Source organism: Mustela putorius, unplaced genomic scaffold (genome assembly GCF_011764305.1).
Source record: "Mustela putorius furo isolate JIRA1106 unplaced genomic scaffold, ASM1176430v1.1 tig00003834_pilon_pilon_pilon, whole genome shotgun sequence".
Taxonomy (NCBI): domain Eukaryota; kingdom Metazoa; phylum Chordata; class Mammalia; order Carnivora; family Mustelidae; genus Mustela; species Mustela putorius.
The window spans coordinates 48,522,029-48,543,019 of NW_025421987.1; the positions used below are offsets into that span (position 1 = coordinate 48,522,029).

Sequence of the window (20,991 nt, forward strand, 5' to 3'; positions counted from 1 at the left end):
CCAAACATGCAAAGTTAGCTAAAACACAGCCATGGATTTGTCCGTGGTTATGGTCACCTCTAGAAAGGATTCATTAAATGCTCATGTTCTCAAATCCATCCTTGGTATCCACATTGGACCTTCATTAAAGAAAGAAAGAAAGAAAGAAAGAAAGAAAGAAAGAAAGAAAGAAAGAAAGAAAGAGAAAGAAATCTGACGAGCCACTCCATTGCTTAGAAACTTCTCTGGGCTTTCCACTGCTTACAGAGAAAGTTTGCGCTCCACACTCCAAGTATTCTATAATCTGCACCCTGCTTACCTTCCAGCATCTGCCCCTGTATCCCCTGCTCACCCACTGCTGCCTGCCTCAAATCACACTGAACTTACCATAATTTCCCCCAAATCACTGAAATCATGTAGTTTTAAAATTAACTTTGCATTTTGATCCACTTTTTCAGAGCAGCAATTTCTTTCCCATCCATGAACTACCATGCTCCCCATTCCCTAAATGCGCACACACAGACTCACACATACGACTTCTTGTTCTCCCGAAACCCCATTCTTCAATTTTTAAAAACCTCCCTAAGTGTCTCCCAGGACCCCAATTCCTCAGCAGAAATCTGGCTCACTCCTTTTTAGTCCCCATATTTGAATCAAATCACAAAACTTATCACAGAAGACACTGAGCTCCCTGGGGACAGGGCACATCTTTGCAACACAGGGTACTTGGCAAATGCTCAGTGTTTGATGCACGGATGACTGAGTGAATAAATGCATTAATGAATGAATGTTGTTACACGGCCTACTCCTGTGAAGGGAGAGGTGGCCAGTATCTGACTCTCCTTCCCTCTTAAAGATTATACTCATCTATAGAGATGAGCCCTGTGTTTTTAAGAGCAGGACCAGAGAACTTGTTTCTTGCAGCCTGCTGCATGGCTACTCTATGCACACATAGTCTGTGGTGCCTTGGAGCATACATTAGGACACTAAATAATCACACACTGATTATCTATGTTCATCAAAACCATTCAGTGTCTTGATACTTGAAACAGTTATGCGAAGTGTGAAAAGCAATCATTAGGAAAATGATCTATTGAGTTGATTGCCAAAGGGGTAAAGAGGATGATTGGGAATGATACTGATGGTAAATTTTTAAGGCAGAGTGGGCATTTTCATTTCTGTTCTTTCCTTTTTCATGGACGGTGAGGTTAGTAACTATGTTGTATAAAAGAATAGTGCTATGGGAAGCAAAAGCTGAGTTGGAAGGTTTTGTAAGTAGAATCAAGAAGTTTGGTACTTGTTCTGCTGCAGTGGGGAGCCAGGAAAGGATTTTAATCAGAAGAGAGACAATCTGATTTTAGTTTTGGAAATAAAGCCCAGGCAGCAGGGCAGAGGGCAGAATGGACATGTGGCTAGAGGCTTTCCCAAATGTTCTCCCAATAAATGAGCTGTACTGAGATAGAAAGAATCCTAGAGTCAGACCCACAAACTCCTGTACATCCTGCTTCACCCAGCACATCCACCATCCTGGGTTCTGATAGGTCATTGGCCACGGTGGTTTGTACTTCACTTATTCATTGATTTTTATCTCCCTTGTGTGTCACTAGCCCTACAATATAGCAAGCCTTTAATGAGTGAATATAAAAGGTAATGTCAAGAAAGGACATAGCAAGAGAGACTGTATGTCTAAGATACTTGGGACGGAGAATTGATGAGTCTTGGTGTTTGAAAGGTAGCAAAGAGTGACTCCGGGTTTCAATGCTAGACAATTAGTGGATGGGGCTGCATAAGAGAAATTAGTTTGTGGACAGGGGAATCCAGTAACTTTGGTTTGGGACATGTTGACTTAAAAAGGTTGAATTTCAAATGGAAATTTCAATAAGAAAGCTGGAAACAAAAGGCTGAAACTATACAGAGTTAAGGCAGAAGACAGAATTTGGGGGTTATAAACATATAGATGAAACATAAAGCTAAAAGAATAGCTAAGCACCTGGGCAAAGTATATAGACAAAGAAGAGGGTTCATAAAAAATTCTTAGGGACATTTATAGTTAAGGGGTGAACGGAGAAAAAGAAGCAAGAAAAACACATGTGGTATATTTGCCAAACCTGACCCTAAGCAAGAACAAGTCAGCTGGAAACCACATTCATCATGAATTTCTGTAGATAGATTTTTACTTACTGAAAATTATCCTGGAGGAAGGAATATTGAACTCAAAAACCAGCTTTGGGATAGAAGAGACTCCAGAAATAAAATGTTATGAATTGGCATAACAATTAGATCCCCTTTTGCCAGAGATAGAATAAATTTTATTATTCTAGCTGAATAAGTCCTTAATTATGATAGGCAAAATGGCAGAGATGTACTCTCTAGTAGTGGGTAGGTGTTCACATTTGCTCCAACCCTTAGTCTTTGCAGGTAGTGGTAGGAGGGGAAGGTAGCAATTATCTCTGCTAAGTAATCTCTCTTCTTCTTGGATAGAGTCAAGACCTTGTATCTCATCAAAACAAAGAGGCTTCATCTTGAGGGGGTACTGTTGTTTTTTTTTTTTAAAGATTTTATTTCTTTATTTGTCAGAGAGAGAGAGAGAGAGCGAGCACAGGCAGACAGAGTGGCAGGCAGAGTCAGAGGGAGAAGCAGGCTCCCCACTGAGCAAGGAGGCTGATGCGGGACTCGATCCCAGGATGCTGGGATCATGACCTGAGCCGAAGGCAGCTGCTTAACCAACTGAGCCACCCAGGCGTTCCTGGGGGTGCTGTTAATTAACAACATTTTCCTTTCCCCAGGATCCTGTGGAATAAAAGTAAAGTTATTCATAAAGTACAAAATTCTATCATGGCAGCTTTATTGTTGACTTTTGTCTTTGTAGTTACTTCTATTTCTAAGCTCTGAAGTTGACTTGCAGCTCATCTGCACTCCCAGAGAGACGTTCTAGGCCCACAAATTGGGAAGAAAAACCTGTGTTCCTTCCCCCCACCTCCTCAGTTATGGGGTCCCCTCTGTGCTGAGAGGAACTCATCTTTCCAGTAAGAACTTCAGGCTTTTGGAGAGAAAGACTTTTAATTGAATATCTAGTTTTGTTCAAAACTGTTTTGGCATTCCCACAATTCCTTTTGCACAAAGAACTGAACTCTACTTCATAAGTGATATCCCACACAAAAGAGAAAAGCTATTATTTTGCACATTCCTATCTACCCTGTAAAGAAAAGGAACAGCTTCGAAATAAAGCCAGGCAGTGTATCCTACAAGATGGAATATTTGCTGGGACCACAAATGAATTGAATAGGTGAGTCAGGAAATTAGCAACCCACTCTTGCTGCTAAGCTTGGAGCTCTTAAAGAAATTCATTTATTTAGCTCACTGGCAGGACTTGTTCTTACACAGAATGTCCAAGACTCTGTGGCACCTTCCCAGGAGACAATCTCTTGGAACAGTGGTGGACAAGTTCACACCAGCTCTGCCCATACCTGGTTGGGTTTGTAAGGACAACCTGGTTGTCCAAGACTGGCCAAAAAGCAATGAGACTTCTGAGAGTATGAGGAGGGAGAACACCCTGGACACCATGTAGATAGGAAGGGGTGGAGATAAAATCCAATTTCTAAACTTCTTGATTTTAGCAGGGATTTGGTCTTATTTGCTTTTGTCACATTTTAGTTCCACTTATCTCTTTGTGGCAAGTTCCAACACTTCATCTGGGGCTCCTGTTCCTCCATACACCCTCTCTCTCCCTGACTTTTTAGCTAGAGAGAAACCCACGTTGTCTCTCAAATTGGTACTAAGGGATACACGCACATAGAAGCTTATGCTTAAATAGACAAGTACACACAGACATACACACAAACATACACACAAACATGCACTCCAGGTGAGAGTAGTGGATGCCTGAGAAATGCCATTGAATCATTGGAGATTTCTGAGAAAAATAAATAACTGCATCAAGCAAACATCATCAAATCTGAGAAAAATAAATAACTGCATCAAGCAAACATGAATGATGAGGCAGTGGTGTGGACTGCACTTCTAAGAAGCTGGTGATGAGGGATGGAGAGAGAAAAAATAGAGCCTATGGGGTAAAAAGCCAAGTGAGACTTCCTCTTAGATTTCTAATTTATAGGTTGAACAAAATAAGCCAGAAGAAAGAGAGGTTGAAGACTGGAAAAAGAAGGGGAACTGCTGGGTCAAGGTCAAGAGAAGACAGAGAACAACTGCAGGGTTGAAAAAAGTTGTTTTCTTGTGAAGCGAGATCATTTGCCGAGAGCAAGAAGACCAACGCATGAATTAGAGGCTAAAGGAGGGTTGAAAATATCCAGAATGATTCAAGTTTTATGAAAAAAATTTATGAAAAGTTTCCAAGGTCATATATAGGATAACTCTCATTCTTCAAGAGAAAAGCCCCAACAATGAATTAATATATTTTGATTAATTTCTTCATCATACCAAGAGTCTTATCCCCCACTACAACCTTATTATATAGCACAAAACTAACATTTTCTCATCACAAATATAATAAGCATAACTGGACCTGTAATACAGATAATGACTACTGGATCCCATCAATACATCCATATGCTGATTCTTAAAAGTTGTTTACCTTTTCTTTCTTTCTTTTCTTTTTTTTTTTTTTTTTTACTGCTAGTGTTGTAACTGACCACTTTCCCAATGCTCTTTATCTTTCAGTCACTTCTAAGTCTTTGGGGTGATTTAATAACAGTCCCTTCCCTGGGATCTCGATTAGCAGTTTTCTGACCCATATTTTTTTGGTGTTTTACAAGGAATTTAAATTTCAAAAGATATTTTAATGCAGCAGCTCTCAGCAAACTGGCACAAGATCTGCCTGGGTCCATGAACAACTTCACACAATAGTTCTTTTCCTTGTTGTTCTAAGCTATCACTCAGTCTTGTCAAACTGCTGACTGACTTTCCCTGGAGAGTGCTCTCTGTGGTTTTCTGTGCAAATCAGTATGTATGACACTTGTCCCCAACACATGGAGAATCAAATATCTCAGGCTTGCACAGCAGAATTGTGTCAGACCTGGCAGGTGGAGAACCCTGGAATTCTCATAAACAAGGTAGCATTTTTCCAATTCCAAAGTGAGTATTGTGAAAATGTATTTTCTTTTTTCCCCTCAGAGGGTTGATGGAGGAGGAAATTCTCCCGCAAAGTTTGCCCACTTTTCTAAAATATTGCACATAGTGAGATTTCAAGAAGAGACTTCCAAAAAATTGAGGTATCCTGAATACAGTCTGAGATACTGGATTTTTTTTTTTTTTTTTTTAAGATTAAACCTTCTCAGTGGAGACTTGGCAGCAGAATCAGTACATAAATTGGATTTGCCAGTCAAGCTCTGCTAATCATATTCCAGAAATACAACTAGAAAACTCAGCCTTCTAAAATAGATCAGAGAAACAATACTAGATCTAGAAACTAATCACTAGAAGTTACTTCATTGAGGTAATTCCAAATGAGAAGTTACATAAAACATCATGAATGATTTAGCCTTTAAAACACTTAATTTTATTTTGGCCATCAATATGATATATCATTTTGGTACGGAGTTAGTAGTGGAGAAAATACTATTTGCAATCACACTAATATAGTCTTCTTCACCAACGATCCTTGGGAGAAATAAGCCCTCATGCCCCAAGGCAATGTTTTCAAAGTATCATCTAGGGATCCCAGGGGGTTTCTGAGACCTATTCAGGAAGATCCCCAAGGTCAAATTCATTTTCAGAGTAATGTGAAAATGTTACTTGCATTTTCCATTCTTAATCTTTCATCTGTGTACAGTGGAATTTTCCAGGGGCTATTTGAGGAGGGATAGTGCAATTGAATGCAGAAGCAGATGTGAGAATCCAACTATCTTCTATTATAATGCATTAAAAAAGTGTAAAACAATGTAACTTTTCTTAGTACATTTTTTTTTGCTTTGGAAATTAATTTATTTTTCATAAAATATGTTATTTAGGATATAAATGGTTTATGATTATTACTTTCTTTTTAAAATTATTTTTAGAGAGGGGGCAGGAGGAGGGTCAGAGGGAAAGAATGAATCCTAAGCAGGCCCCGTGCCCAGCATGGAGCCCAAAGCAGAGCTCAGTCTCATGACCCTGAGATTATGACCTGAGCCAAGATCAAGAGTTGGATGCTTAACCGACTGAGCCACCCAGGCACCCCTATGATTGTTATTTTTTTTTTATTTGTTTATTTGACAGACAGAAATCTTAAGTATGCAGAGAGGCAGGCAGAGAGAGAGAGGGAGAAGCAGGCTTCCCGCCGAGCAGAGAACCCTATGTGGGGCTCAATCCCAGGACCCTGAGATCATGACCTGAGCCGAAGGCAGAGGCTTTAACCCACTGAGCCACCCAGGTGCCCCTGATTGTTATTTTCAATTAACAAAATATGTTTTTAAATTTTTTAAGTTTTAATATGGTAAATATTGATAGATATAACACACATAAACAAAAACTCCTCGGGGTCTTTCCCTAATTTTGAAGAGTTGTAAAGGGCTTGCGACAACAAAAGTTTGAGAAGCACTGTCCTAAGTCATTTGTTGTATGTATTGAATTAACTTATATTCTATGCATTAAGCTAAGTAAGCAACATCTTGTAAAGAAATAAAAAAATAGTCCCTCAAATAATTTTCTGCAGAACTTAATTCTCATGTTGGATTCCTGTTGAGTAAGCCTCCCTGGATCTTATTATCTCTTGTCACAGTAACAAGCTGACTCTTTTGGCATACACGTAGAGGATTTCTATGAACTCTTAAATGAGGAAAAATTATTCTTTTCACATTAACTCCACTAGTACACATCTGGAATCACATTTCTGTCATTAGTACTTGTACTTATTTAAGTCCCTTTTTTTTAATGTAAGTGTTTTGTGGACAGAGATTGTTTCTTCAGTGTGTAGGTGCATAATCAAAACATTGACAATCACACATCTCTTCCTTGACTTTAAATAGGCTGAATGGTGTTCCAGAATAATTTACTTTCTCTTGTGCCTAAAAACCAAAAGTAAGGTCCTTAGAAGTCACTGAGAGTATATAAATACCATCTGAAGATCATGACATTTGGCATTGAGAAGAGGAAAATAAATAAAATACATAAAGATTGAAAAGAGAGAAACCTGGGAATAAACCTGGGGTTGAGGGACGTTTTCCAGATCTTGTATTTGGGAATTTATGGGCTGAAATCTGCTGACACTTTAGCTAGTACTTTAAAATTTTTCCCAAAGGTACCTACAACAGGAATGTTCTAAATTTAACATTAGCACAGAACATAAATATTTAACGAAGACCCAATTTTCTCACCAATGGTGTTTAATGAGCCATGGTGCAGTTTAATGGGGAATCTACAGTGTGCCCAATATCTGAGAGAGGATACCTCACCCCATCATACAAGGATTCTCTAATCAGGATTATTACTTACACGTTTTGCCATTTAAAACATGAACATGGTAGACAGGGTTTGCCTACAAATCACTAAATGAATTCAGAGAAAAGCTCAGTGGAGTCATAAAGCCGCTAAAATTTGGACGAGTCCCAGGAAATCAACACTTTGAGGTAAAGATATCACTGTGACCCATTAAATCTAACAACTGTAAGGAAAGAGATACTTGTATTAGTCATGATCACAGTCACATCAAATAAGTGGGCCTCCCAAACAAATTTTTTGCTTGCTACAAAAAAAAAAAAAAAAAAAAAAAAATGAAACAAATAGTGTCATATACTATCATTTCTCAACTTGTGGATCAGAACCCTGAAAGAAAATACGGGAAGGTTTCAAAGTGAAGGGTGAATAGTCTTGTTTTCTAAGGAAATTAGCAAAACTGCTAAGAGTGAGCAAAAGTAATATTGAAAAGAGTCAGCACTGAGCATGTGACAGAGAAAGGGGAAAAGAGACATGAGGAGAGATATCATAACATTAATCCACTCATTCCTGTCATCACTCTGTGTGGTAGGCTGAATAATGTCCCCCAAAGGAGTCTATACATTAATGTCTGGAAGCTGTGCATGTATTACCTTATATGGCAAAAGAGACTATGCAGACGTAATTAAGTTTACCTTAAAACAAATACATTATCTTGGATTATATGGGTGGATCCGAGTCACATGAGACCTTAAATACACAGAAACTTCTTTACCTGGAGTCAGAGAGATACAGCTGAAGAGAAGGCAGAAAAGAGACTTTCTCACACAGATTTTATGTGTGAGAAAGACCATGCACTGTTGCTGACTCTGAGATGCAGGAGATGACCTACCAGGGCCAAAGAGAGACTTCTAAGAGGCAAGAGTGTCCCTAGCTTTCTGTCAGCAAGGAAACGGGACCTTGGTCCCACAACTGCAAGGAACAGATGCTTCTGGTCACCTGAATGAGCCTGGAAGTGGATTCTTCCTACAGCTTTCTCTTAAGAGCTAGCCAAGTAACACTTTCATTTTGGCCTTGTAAGATCCAGAGTAGAGAACCTAGTTGAATCAACCTGGACTACTGATCTATAGAAGTATAAGATAATAAATTTGTATTGTCTTAAGCTGTTTGTGGTCCTTTGTTATGGCATCCCTAGCAAACCAATTCACTGCCCAGGAATACCTCCTCAATTCCCTTCTCACTTTACCGACTTGTCCTGGGCAATCTCATCCAAACCCAGTCATCTTAATTTCTAGCCCATTCCCTTCTCTCTGTCAACTACAGACTCTCATATCCAGCCATTGCCAAGACAACTCCATCTGGAGTTCTTCTGCTGGAACAAACACTTATTAAGCACCAACTGTGTGTCCGATGCTGACTGTGGGTATTCCCCAACCCCCAGCCAGCTCCAGTCAATCTGCTGCTCTTACTCTTGAATTACTCAGAAATGGCATTTTTACCAACCAAGAAACTCTTCGTTTGTGTTAAAAAATGTTGTGATTTATCTTATTTGCAGTGGGAAGATCTCTGAACTTTAGAGGATATGATATCAAGAGGCAAGCCACACTTTACAGTTCAGTAGTTTACAAGGTCAGTCAAGGAAAGAAAAAGAAAACAATTCTAGAGGTGCTATATTATATCAGATATTGCAGCATGAACTAGCTTTGTCATATCTGAAATTTTAGCCCTCTATGGTAATCCTTTCTGGACTGGAAAATAATATAAGAATGCAGAAGTTTTACTGTAGATAAATGTGTTTTCTTTTATGAAAGCAGCTTAAAAAAACAGAGAAATAGCTTGCAAACATTTTAATTTTTCTCTGAATTTTTTCTCTTGGGAAAAAGTTGATCATCACTGGTTATCAGTTGTTCATCTACATATTCACTGATGCCTTTTATAGTTTCTGGTGGACAGTAGATAAGTAATTTTGTTGACTAAATGAGTGAATGAATGAATGGCTCCTGAAGGTCATGCACCATGTAGCTAATTCCTTGAGGAATAGACAAGCTCCTGCCTCTCTTGTATTCTGCCACTGTTACCAGTCACTTCTTTGCCCACTCACTAACCTGGCAGCACTTGTTATAAAAAGCTGTCTCCATTTCAGTTCAAAATAATATATTGAACAACACAATGTTTTTATCCATAGTACCCAGGTAAAAGGTCAGTCTCTGTCCTTTCTTGGACATGTTCTAGGAGGGAAGCCACTTTGCAAGGAATTCTATAGCAAGGGGCCACTGAGAGGCTGTGTAGGGCAAGAACACCCAATCCCAATTGACTACTAGTGGGTGCTCTCCTGGCTCCTCTGGGCATCTCATTCTTAAGGAGGCACTCACTTTCAGGGCACTACAGGTGCTAACTCTGTACTTAACACAACCCTAAGAGTAAGTGCCATCTTCAAACTGACTCTAGTTGCCTTACTCTTCCGTGGTTTTGACCTCAGTCAGCCAAGCTGAGCCCTAGAGGGAGCCAGACAGCTTCTTGTCTAAGGAAATACTCACCAAGAAATTTCCAAATCCAATTTGCCACAATGTGCAACATCTTTGTTAGCACATAAATGGAACGTGTGGCCTGGACGCTGACTTTCAAAACTTCTGCCCTGCAGGTCTGTCTTTGAGTATTGCCGGGAATGAACTGCTTTCATTTAAACAGCCATTCTGTTCCCCAAAGCAGCGAGCCAGAGAGGTCTGTTAGCCACAGCTGTTCCCCAGCTGTCCATGGAGCTGTTGAATTGCTTCAAATGGTTTTTCAGTGTGTTCTTGAAATCCCATTCTCAGAACACCTGGAGTCTTGCTTTATCCACTTTCAATATCCTGAAAGCATTTATATAGTAGGTTGCCATCTATTACCTTCTCCAGTTATGTTCTGTGGAGCTGATTTTCTATACCTGGGCTTCCAACATCTGAAGAGAGACCTTTGAACTAAGACCTTGCTATTTATAACTTTGTCCCAATAGAGATGAGGGTTGGAACTTGACTCTGATGTAAAACCAACCCGTGTTCAGATCCTAGCTATGATGCAAATAAACTTGGTGATCTTGAGCTAGTTAACCTCACTAAGCTTTCAGTAACCTTTGCCAGTACAGTGGAGATAAAAATATTCCCTCCCTCATATGCTTTTGGATAACAGCGAAATGGGATAATTTATGTAATGAGTCTGGTAAATTGTAGCTCGATTAATGGTGGTATGATGGCTGTTCATGTCATCAAAAACCATCAGAGGGTTTGTCCACTGTAAGATGGAATGATACCTTCTACCTGTGTGTTTCTTCTACCCTCAAAAATTACTTCAAGAGAGACAAATGGATACTATTAAGCAGAGAAGTAATGGAAAGTTTTCTCTACCTCTCTCTCACACAATTTGCCCCTTGGATTTCAGCTCTTGGAAAGAATACCTAATTCTTGTTCACTAGGCATTTATTTTCTCTTTTGGAGGCTCAGGGTCCCCATCTAAAAATGAGTTTGAATGGGTTTGTTCTTAAGGTCCTTCCAAAACTAAAATTCTATGGCTCTTAGACTCAAACTCCAAACTAAAGACTCCAGATGTAGAGTGTACATGTTTTTCTAATTATGCTGATGTAAGCTAGGTGCGGGACTGAAATCAACAGTTGCACAACAGCAAGTATAGGATAAATTATTGTAGTTTGATTGTTGTCTGCATGAGTGAGGAGAGAGTTGTTATAATAGCAAGTGCATGCTCCCTCCTTGCCTTGGCACTGACCTCTAGGATAATCAAGTCGGGACACCCCCTGTGGTATCTGATCCCAGGGAGATCTTGCTAAGTTTGAGCAGGTCATATTGTCTTACTTACATTACTTACATAGCCATCTCTTGCAGGAGAGAAACAGGGTTCCTGGTTCCTCCAAATGACATGTTTTCTCCTTCAGGCAAAATATCGGCTTAAGGTGAGGGAGGCTCTAAACCTTCTCAGTCCCCTCCCATAAGAGTGGTACAGGGCTCCATAGGGCCCTTTCTCTGTGCTGCTTGCCTTATCTTTTAACTTGTATCTACATCCCCCATTAAAGATTTAAAAAAAAAATTATTGATTTATTTGGGGGGGGTGCAAAGGGCAAAGGGAGAAAGAGAGAGAATTTCAAGCAGACTCACACCAAGCATGGAGTCTAAAGCTGGGGTCAATCTCACAGACCCTGAGATCATGACCTGAGCCAAAACAAAGAGGCAGATGATTAACTAACAGTGCCACCCACGTGCCCTAAGGTCCCCTTTAGACTGGAGCTTCTTGAGGGCAGGATCTGTGTCTGGTTTATTGCCACTTCCTCAACTAATCCCACAAGGCTTACTACATAGCAGGTAATGAATAAATGTTCGCTAAGTGAAATTAATCATAAAAAGAACTTGACTATAGAATTTCATTTTGTGTTGAGCCTAACTGGCTCATCACTGTTCTATTTTGAGAAGTAGCAGTGGTCTAGAAAAAAAGAATATTGGACATGCTTTGTCTCCCATCTCTGGCACGTACGAGCCTTGTACATTTAAATAAACCACTTACATATTTAGAACCTCAGTTTATTAGAATAGAGATAATTGACTGTGGTGGTGATCAAATTAGATGATATATGTGTACACACTTAGTTAATGGTTGTTATCACTAGATGACATACTCCCAAGCAGGAAAATTCAAATGGAGCTTTTCATTTGCTGCCAATTGGTGGCTTTGGGTTGCTTCTAAATATTGACTCAAGTGCACCATTGCTTTGATGGGTAGAATAAAGATGTTACTGATTTTAGAACTAGCTGCAAATTAGCTGAAGTCAATAACATAGTTTGATCACATGGCTGTTGGTATCTTGCAAAAACATAGTCTAGTTATCCAAGGAAATAGAAGCTTTTTTTTTTTTTATCAATCTTTCTTGAACTTACTAGGAAATCTTAACAAAATTCAAAAAATTCTCTGCACCCAATTATTTCACTTAAGAAAACTACATGAAAAACTGAAGTGCTGTGTGTGGAAGCTGTCTGAGTTCTCTAAAAGTGATACACAATATAAATCTAAGCTGTTATTTTTATTTCTGAGTAAATTTGTTCAAGAATAGAATCTGGGTTTATATGATGGTGCTTTATAGACCTAGGTTTATGTAGAGGCTTTTAAACTGATACTATCCCAGTGCACTTAATATGGAATTGGATAGACAGAGAAAATAAAGTTGAGTTCTGTTAAATAACACTGTATGCAGGCTTGAAACATATTGCAGAGTGAAAATGGCTGGTCACTCTGCAGTCTCCAGAAGCCTGTTGCCTTCGATGAGAAGTACTCTGTCTAATATCCTTGGACTTCCCAGAGGTGTAATTTTTTCTTCCTGAAATTCAATGAAAGCATTAAAAAAAATAAGTCCCTGAATATTCCCTCACTGTTGCCCTTTTTCTATAGCAACACTAATACAATACTTCTCTACCAAATATGATACGAAATGTAGAGTCACCCAAATTTGTCCACAAATAACTGCACAAAAGGTTCAAGGACATGAACCTTTAACTATGTGTGAGCACTTTTTTCCCCTTCAGAATGTGGGCATAAAACCATCTCAGTTTCCTCCTATGCTGCTTAGCAGATATTACATGAATGTTCTCTCTGTTCTCTAAGCCAGCCTGGTACTGAAGGAACTACTTTGTACATTACATCGTATTTTTGATTGCAAATAGAAAGTTATTCAGTTTTCTCTTGAATTCCTGTGTAGAATGTTGATAACACCAGTGATGAGAAACCACAAACTTACTGTAATCTAAAACTCTGAAGTGCATAGGCAGAGAGGGCCAGGGTGAAAAAAAAATACAGTATATATGACTTTAAAAAGAAGACATGACCCAAACAAAAGAAAGATGAAGACCACAATTAAATATTGAAAAATGACAGTGAAAGGAGAGTGTGCTCAAAAAGACCAAAGGAAAACTAAGCTAAAAAAATAAAAACTCTTCTGATTATGACAATGTTGGCAATCATTTCTCCTACATTAAAAAACAAAAAAACAAAGTTCTAAACAGAGAATTCAATGACAAATGAAAAAATATGAGACAGCCCTATTAAGTCACCCTTACTGGAGAGGCATTCCTCCAAAAATAACAGTTCTACTTTTAATTATAGGTTCTTGGGTCTGTTAATCAGCCATCTTCCTCAAGGCTAAGCTTGGTGCAAATAACAGACAAGGATTCAGCAAAACGCCCTGTTTAATTAAAAAGAATTTAATTAAAAATATTTTTATACACATGACCAATCACCATTATTTATGCAGATGTTCCTTCATGGTTCTTTGGAAAGGCTTTTTTTCTCTTTTCTTTCTTTCTTTCTTTTTTTTTTTTAATATGCTGTTCTTCTGCAAGAACTGCTGTGAAATGAGAAGCACTATGACTGGTAGTTAATACCTATTTTTATCAAAACAGCAGTGCAGCTCACACATCACCCGTGCAGCCGTAACCATAGTAACCCCAAATAGAAAGGGTCTTCAGATTATCAACACGATCAAAGGTAAGATAGTTCATGTGCCTCTGGAATAGTTACACTGCGGCAAACTTTAAAGGATAAAGGTGGCTTTTTTATCCCTACAACTTAAATGTTGAATGAAAATAGTGACTTGCAAGTACAGTGTATAAAAACGTCTCTCATTTTGGAAGACTCTTATTTCCTCAAAGTGTTAATAGAAAAGATGAAAACTCAATGCTACACATTTGTCCAGTGCTTCTAACTGATTATGCCAAGGAGACAATAATAATCATTTTGCCAAGTTGGAGAATCTGTTACAGGGAAAACCCCACCCTTGGGTGCCCTATGAGAAGCCATATTTTGTCTCCATGTGTTTGGAGGAAGGATATAGTCAGTGGTGACTGTAGACACACATTATATGGGATTAGCTATATAGGGTGATTCAGGGTCTGAACTGGCAGTCCAATTATGAATAAAAGGAGCTTTTCATTAGAGAAACAGTGGAACTGGTTTTAAAAAGTGGTAAAATACCAACTCAAACACAGACGTGAATTTGGCTTTATAATTTGTGGTTGGGGTAGGGTGTAGTGGGGAGGGATGGGGAGCAGGGAATAAAAGCCAGAATATCCAGACTCAATTATTCTATCAGAAGAAGTATTATTTCTATAATTCAAATGGATTATACAAGACTTTATACAACATTTTGTAATGCCTCATGTGACTATAAGAGCAGCATCTGGAAGCATAAGGAAACTACTTGGAATTTTAAATATCTAAATGTATAGCAGACATTACAAAAAGTAGAGAATCCACATGAAGATGAATATAATTCAGTTACTTTTTCTTTTAAATCTCTTCATATTGGAACTTGACTATGAAAGTGGGTGAACAAGTAATGAAATATGAGAAAACAGTTATTTCATCATGGCTACTTAAGAAATGAATGGATAGCTGACAATTTTACTTTCAATTGTAAACAAATAAGAATGCTATGATAGTGTTATCTAAAAAGCCAATAAAGTGCCTTAGAAGAATCATTGTTAGTAAAAATTTATCTAATAAGTTAGCAATTTACAAATAATTTTTATACAGCATTTCATTTTATCTTACAGCAATTCTGTGAAGAAACTGGAGGTACTTTCTGTTTTGCTTTGTTTTTACGGTATCTATTTTAAGGACATGTGAAGTGAGGTTCAGAGAAGTTAAAGCACTTAAAACATAGTGTTCCAATCACCCATGACACTAATCTTGCCTTAATGACCAGATACTTTCCATATCCAGGATAATTCAGCCACTAGTAGACCCTATCTTGACTTCATTTTTAGGTAACTCTCCTACTCTATCACATGCCTATTTTAACGGGCAGTTCCTCTTGGAATTGAAAGTTTATTATCCATCCCTGACTGTGATCATTTACGCAAATAACTTCCTAGGAGCCCTCTTAGATCTTTAACCCACAAACACAGGAGCTGGTGACGTATTCCCCCGTGTCCCAGCTATTTGTGATTTTCGGTAGCACATACCGGGAATGCTGGGTAATGGAGACTGCCAGGAAACAACTGGGCTGGTGGCATCTCAGAAGGGAGGTCTCTACCCCAAGAGGTGGAAGGCTCAGCGACCAGTACTGAGCCTGCTTCACTCTATAATTCACCACTTTACTCAAAAATACAGATCTTTTACTCATCAATTCTTATATCCATCGGGTCTCTGGACTAGCATCAACTGGACACTTAGAACTGCAGTTCTGGACCTCATCCCAGACCTACTGAATCAGAATATCTGGAGACGGAGCCCAGGAATCTGCACATTAACAAACTCTCCAGGTGAGTTTTAAGTATACTGAATTTGGAGAACCACTGAGTAGAGAAGGAATTACTTCAGCAATTATCTAATTCCTCTAGAATATATGAGGAAACTAAACCTAGAAAGGTAAGATAGCCACCTGATTTGCCCTGTGAGTTAGTAGCAAGAACTGAAGTAGACCTCAGATTTTCCAACTTGCAGTAATAAAAACAGCATGGTGCCATGACTCTTGTCAAGTAGAGGCTGGTTGGCCTCAACATTAACAAAGCAGAGACTTTGACTTGTATTTATATTCCTCTTGTCTTCTAATTTCAATAAATGAATTATCATCCATGCATTTAATTTAGGCTCCAGACAGGAGAATGCCAGAGTGAATTTTCTAAATTCAATTAACAAGAGCCAGTAGTCTCTCCTTATGAAAGCCAACATCCAGTGCCCAGGGCTTCATCAAGCACTTGGGATTCTTAGCACACTTCAGCTGCCAGAGCAAGTCAAGATGTGTGACTTACATGTAATACACAAAGCCATAGAATTTTTTTTTTTTTACTTCATGGCATGTGCAATAGTATATCAAGTTGGAAGATTTTCCTTTAAGATCTTCTTATCACATTTCAGTGATTTACTAACATGATATAAAAATGATTGGTTAATTTTCTCACTTCTATGAAATTTTGAAGAGTTCTTTTTTACATACATAGATATGCTTCCATATAAATGTGGATCACATTGTACATACTCTGTTTATTAGCATGCTTTGTTTTAATTATCTTTTTTCTTTTTCTCTTTAATATGACTCCCTTTTCCACATCTCTTCCTTTCCTAAACTCATACCTTCTTTCCTCCTAAGTAACTCAATTTATAATCTAGTATATGTCCCACCAGAATCTCTTTATATTTAAATTTTCTTTGTAATAAGCATACACACACAGTTGTAACAGATGTTAAATCAGAAGTTTAAGGAACAAAGAAAAAAGTACATATCCAACAGTGAGATGCACAATTTAAAAATATTTATCCAAGAACCATTACAGACTTCCTTAAACCTCTCGCCTACACTGAGAATGAGAAAGGGTTTTTCTCTAGACTAGCCTAATGGTTAAGGTTAAGATTTGTTAAGGGAGTTGTTTTGCTATTTGTGAACTGTGAATCTCACACAGGGATGTTTGACCCTCATCTCAAGCCTATGGGAAGAGACTTTGGCTAGACCATCAGACAGCTTATGATGTTACTAGAGTTTGGGGATACGTGAAATACTTTTGACTCTCACCTAAGACATCTAATAGACTGTGGCTGTCCAGTTGCTCTGATTGTAGCTAATTATCAATCAAATAAAAACATTCCTTTACCTTTTCTCTGCATCTACAGTTAGGTGTTGAAAACTGTATCCAGAAAGGGTAGATAAGAAGCATGAGAATGAATGAAAAACTCTAACATACCTCTTCTCCCAGAGGTTAGGCAGCCTGTCTTCAACAGGCCAGGGGAGATAGGACAGTCTTAAATCAAAAACTTCCCATATTACATGGGATTAGGAATGTTCACTGCTGAATTGAAACTTCAATTGCAACTTAAAGACCAAAGGTTTTTATCCAGCAGATGGAAAAGAACATAACCTCACTGAATACATTTAAAGGATCATGGGAGAGACAGGAACAGAAAAGCACAGAAATAAACCCACAATTATATGATCAACTCATCTATGACAAAGAAGGCAAGAATATGCAATAGGAAAATTCTCTTCAACAAATGGTGCTTGGAAAACTGGACAGCTATACACAAAAGAAGGAAATGGGACAACCTTCCTATAAAATACACAAAAATAAACTCTAAATGGATTAAGGACCTAAATGTGAGACCTGAAACCATAAAACTCCTAGAGGAAAACAGAGAAAGTAATTTCTCTGACATCATCTATAGAAACATTTTTCTAGATATGTCTCTTCTGGCAAAGGAAACAAAAGCAAAATTAAACTATTGGGACTACATCAAAAGAAAAAGCTTCTGCACAGCAAGGGAAATGAATGAGAGAAGATATTGCAAATGACATATCTAATAAGGGGTTGACATCCCAAATATATAAAGAACTTATACAACTCAACACCAAAAAAAATCTACAAATAATCCAATTAAAAATGGGCAGAAGAAATGAACAAACATTTCAAAGGAGATACACAGGTGACCAATAAACACATGAAAACTGTTCAACATCACTCATCATCAGGGAAATGTGAATCAAAACCACAATGCGGGATCACCTTTTAACTGCCTGAATGGCTAGAATCAAAAACACGAGAAACAATAAGTTTTGGCAAGGATGTGGAGGAAAAAGAATCCTTGTGTATTATTGGTGGGAAGGCAAATTGGTGCAGTCACTGTGTAAAATGATATGGAAGGTCCTCGAAAAGTTAAAAATAGAATTGTCACATGATCTAGTAATTTCACTACCGGCTATTTACCCAAAGAAGACAAAAACACCAGCCCAAAGGTATATACACCTCATGTTTGTTGCAGCATCATTTACAGTAGCCGAATTATGGAAACAACACAAACATTGCTCAATAGATGAATGGATGAAGAACCCAAGTGTCCATCAATAGATGATTGGGTAAATATACAGTGGAATATTACTCAGCCATAAAAAAGAATGAGATCTTGCCATCTGCAACAACATGGATGAATCTAGAGGTTATAATGTTAAGTGAAATAAACCAGTCAAAGACAAATACCATATGATTTCACTCATATGTGGAATTTAAGAAACCAAAGAAACAAAGAAAAAAGAGACAAACCAAAAAATCAGACTCTTAACTATAGAGAATAAACTGATAGTTACCAGAGGGGAGGTGTGTAGGGAGATAGGTGAAAAAGGTGAAGGGAATTAAGCATATACTTACTGTGATCAGCACTGAGTAATGTACAGAATTGTTGAATCACGATATTGTACATCTGACACTAATACAACACTGTATGTTAATTATACTGGAATTAAAATTTCAAAGTTTTCTAAAAAAGTTTAAAATAAAGAAGTGGGAGGAAGAAAAGCAATTTCTATACCTATGCCTAATGAGTCCTGTTTTGTATATACATATACATATTTATATATTAAAAATTGGAATCATATTTTATATAAATTTTTCTACATTTTACTTTATAAAGTCAACAATGCCTCCTGGAAAAATCTCAAGTCAGCAGGAAGAGCACTAATTTATCCTCTTTAATGGCTATATGATATTGTGTAGATGGCCTACAACCTTTTCAACAATTCCCTTATTGCTAGGATTCCCTTTGCTACTTCTTATTCTTTCTTCTCCATTTAAAAAAAAATGTTGCACTAGGCAGCCTTGTCCATATATCACTAAGAATCCAATATTTTTACTTGTGTCAACAGAATCCAGGAGTCAGAACACTAGGTCAGAAGTAACTATGTATTTTAAATTCTAATAGATGTTGTCACACTGATTTCGAAAGTATGTTAATGATTAAATTTTCACCAGAAATTTGTAACAGTCATTTTTCCCTGCCTCCCTGCCAGCAGTGACTATTATTTGGCATTACAACTGTTGCCAAACTGCTAGGTAGAAAATGATATGCTGTTACTTTATTTTAGATTTCTATGACTTCTGGTGAGTTTGAACTTTTGCACATTTATATCCCAGTGGATTTGCTCTTCTCTGACTTGCCTCTTCATAATCTTTGTCCATTTTTTTGTTATTTATTGCCAGATTGACATCCTAAGGTATCCTTCCTATAGTGGAAATAGTAATACTTGGAGGCCCCCGGGTTGTTCAGTTGGTTAAGTGGCACATACTTAATTTTGGCTCAGGTCATGATCTCATGGTCCTGGGATCAAGCCCTGCATAAGGTTCTGTCCGCAGTGGGGAGTCGGCTTGAGGATTCTCTCTTTCCCTCTCCCTCTGCATCCCCCTGCTTGTGCTCTCTCTCATTCTCTCTAACATAAAAAAATAAATTAAAAAAAAAAAAGAAGTAGTAATACTTGGTCCTCTATATTTAAAGTCCTTTACCCCAATGTGTTGCCTATTTATTGATTTTCTTTATGGTATCTTATTATTTAAATATATTTTTAAATAGTCAAATATGTCTATTCTTTATCAATTCTGAGTTTCTATTTTTCATTAAGAAGACTTTTCCTATCTATAATTGGTAAATAAAGATTTACAGATTTTCCTTGAAGGTGTTCTTTTCCTTCATTTCCCCCATTTTTTATTTGTATTTTAATTCTTCTAAATATATTTTGTTTAGATTTTGTTTAGATTAGTTCAATTTTATCATCCTCTAAATGGATAGCCAGTCAGTTGTGCAAGTACCATTTATTAAATAAATCATTTTTTCCCACTGGATTAAAACACTATTCGTTGTTTCTATCTATCTATGTGTCTATCCATCTATCACTTTTGTCAAATTCTCATTTATACTTGCATCTTTTCTGGATATTCTGTTCTATTCCACTGATCTGTTTAAACCTAGGCCAAAATCATATTATAAAATCTTATATAATATATATAATATATTATATAAGATATAATATATTATAATATAACATAATGTGGTTATATACATAATCATAGTATTTGATTATAATTATAATTTGATTATAATAGTTTTGTAGTATATTCATATATCTGGTTAGCCAGTTCCTCTATTGCTTTTATCCTACTTCATAAACATTAAGATAATTTTGTCCAGATCCAATTTTTAAAACGTTAGATTTTCATGGGAATTGTATTAAAATTTTATGTTAATTTAGGGAAAAGTAGCATTTTAATTACAGCAGTCTTCTCATTACCAATGACACCATTCTTCTTATTACCATCATACCTCTCAAGACAGTGAGCTAGCATAGGTTATTAGCTTCCTCCCCAAAATCAATGATAGAGAAAGTATACAGAGAAAAATGGAATTGACACTAATAAAAATAATACCAAAAAAGGTCAAGAAATCCCTAGGAAGAAGGAAGTCTATTTTGGATTGCTGCTTGTGGAAGGAAGGTGAAGGAGATTGAATGGGGCAACCTTCAAAGGCCGCTACACAGAAGTGTAAAGACAAATTAAAAAAAAAAAGTTGAAGCCCCTCTCTTTTGACTCATTCATATTTCCATGAAGTAATTATTGCCTAGCTCCTTGCCACACAAAGCACACACAATTGGCTGGACCCTAAGACTGGTGTTCATGGGGGTAAATATCAGGGCGGTATAAAAGTTCTCCTGGGATGAGAAGTTGATGAAACTCTTTAGCATTTTTTCTCTGCAAATCCTGGGGTTAGTGGATTACCATTATAATTTCTCCTTAAGGGTCTTAATTATCCCAGCTTGAACAATTGGCTAATGCAGGTTTCTTAATCTTGGCACTACTGACA

The 20,991-nt window shown here is 37.5% G+C and overlaps 1 protein-coding gene across 3 annotated transcripts in view; it reads right to left on the bottom strand.

Moving 5' to 3' along the window:
• SLC9A9 (solute carrier family 9 member A9) overlaps positions 1-20,991 on the bottom strand; it is a 668,807-nt gene that overhangs the window by 367,319 nt on the left and 280,497 nt on the right. The window lies entirely within an intron of this gene.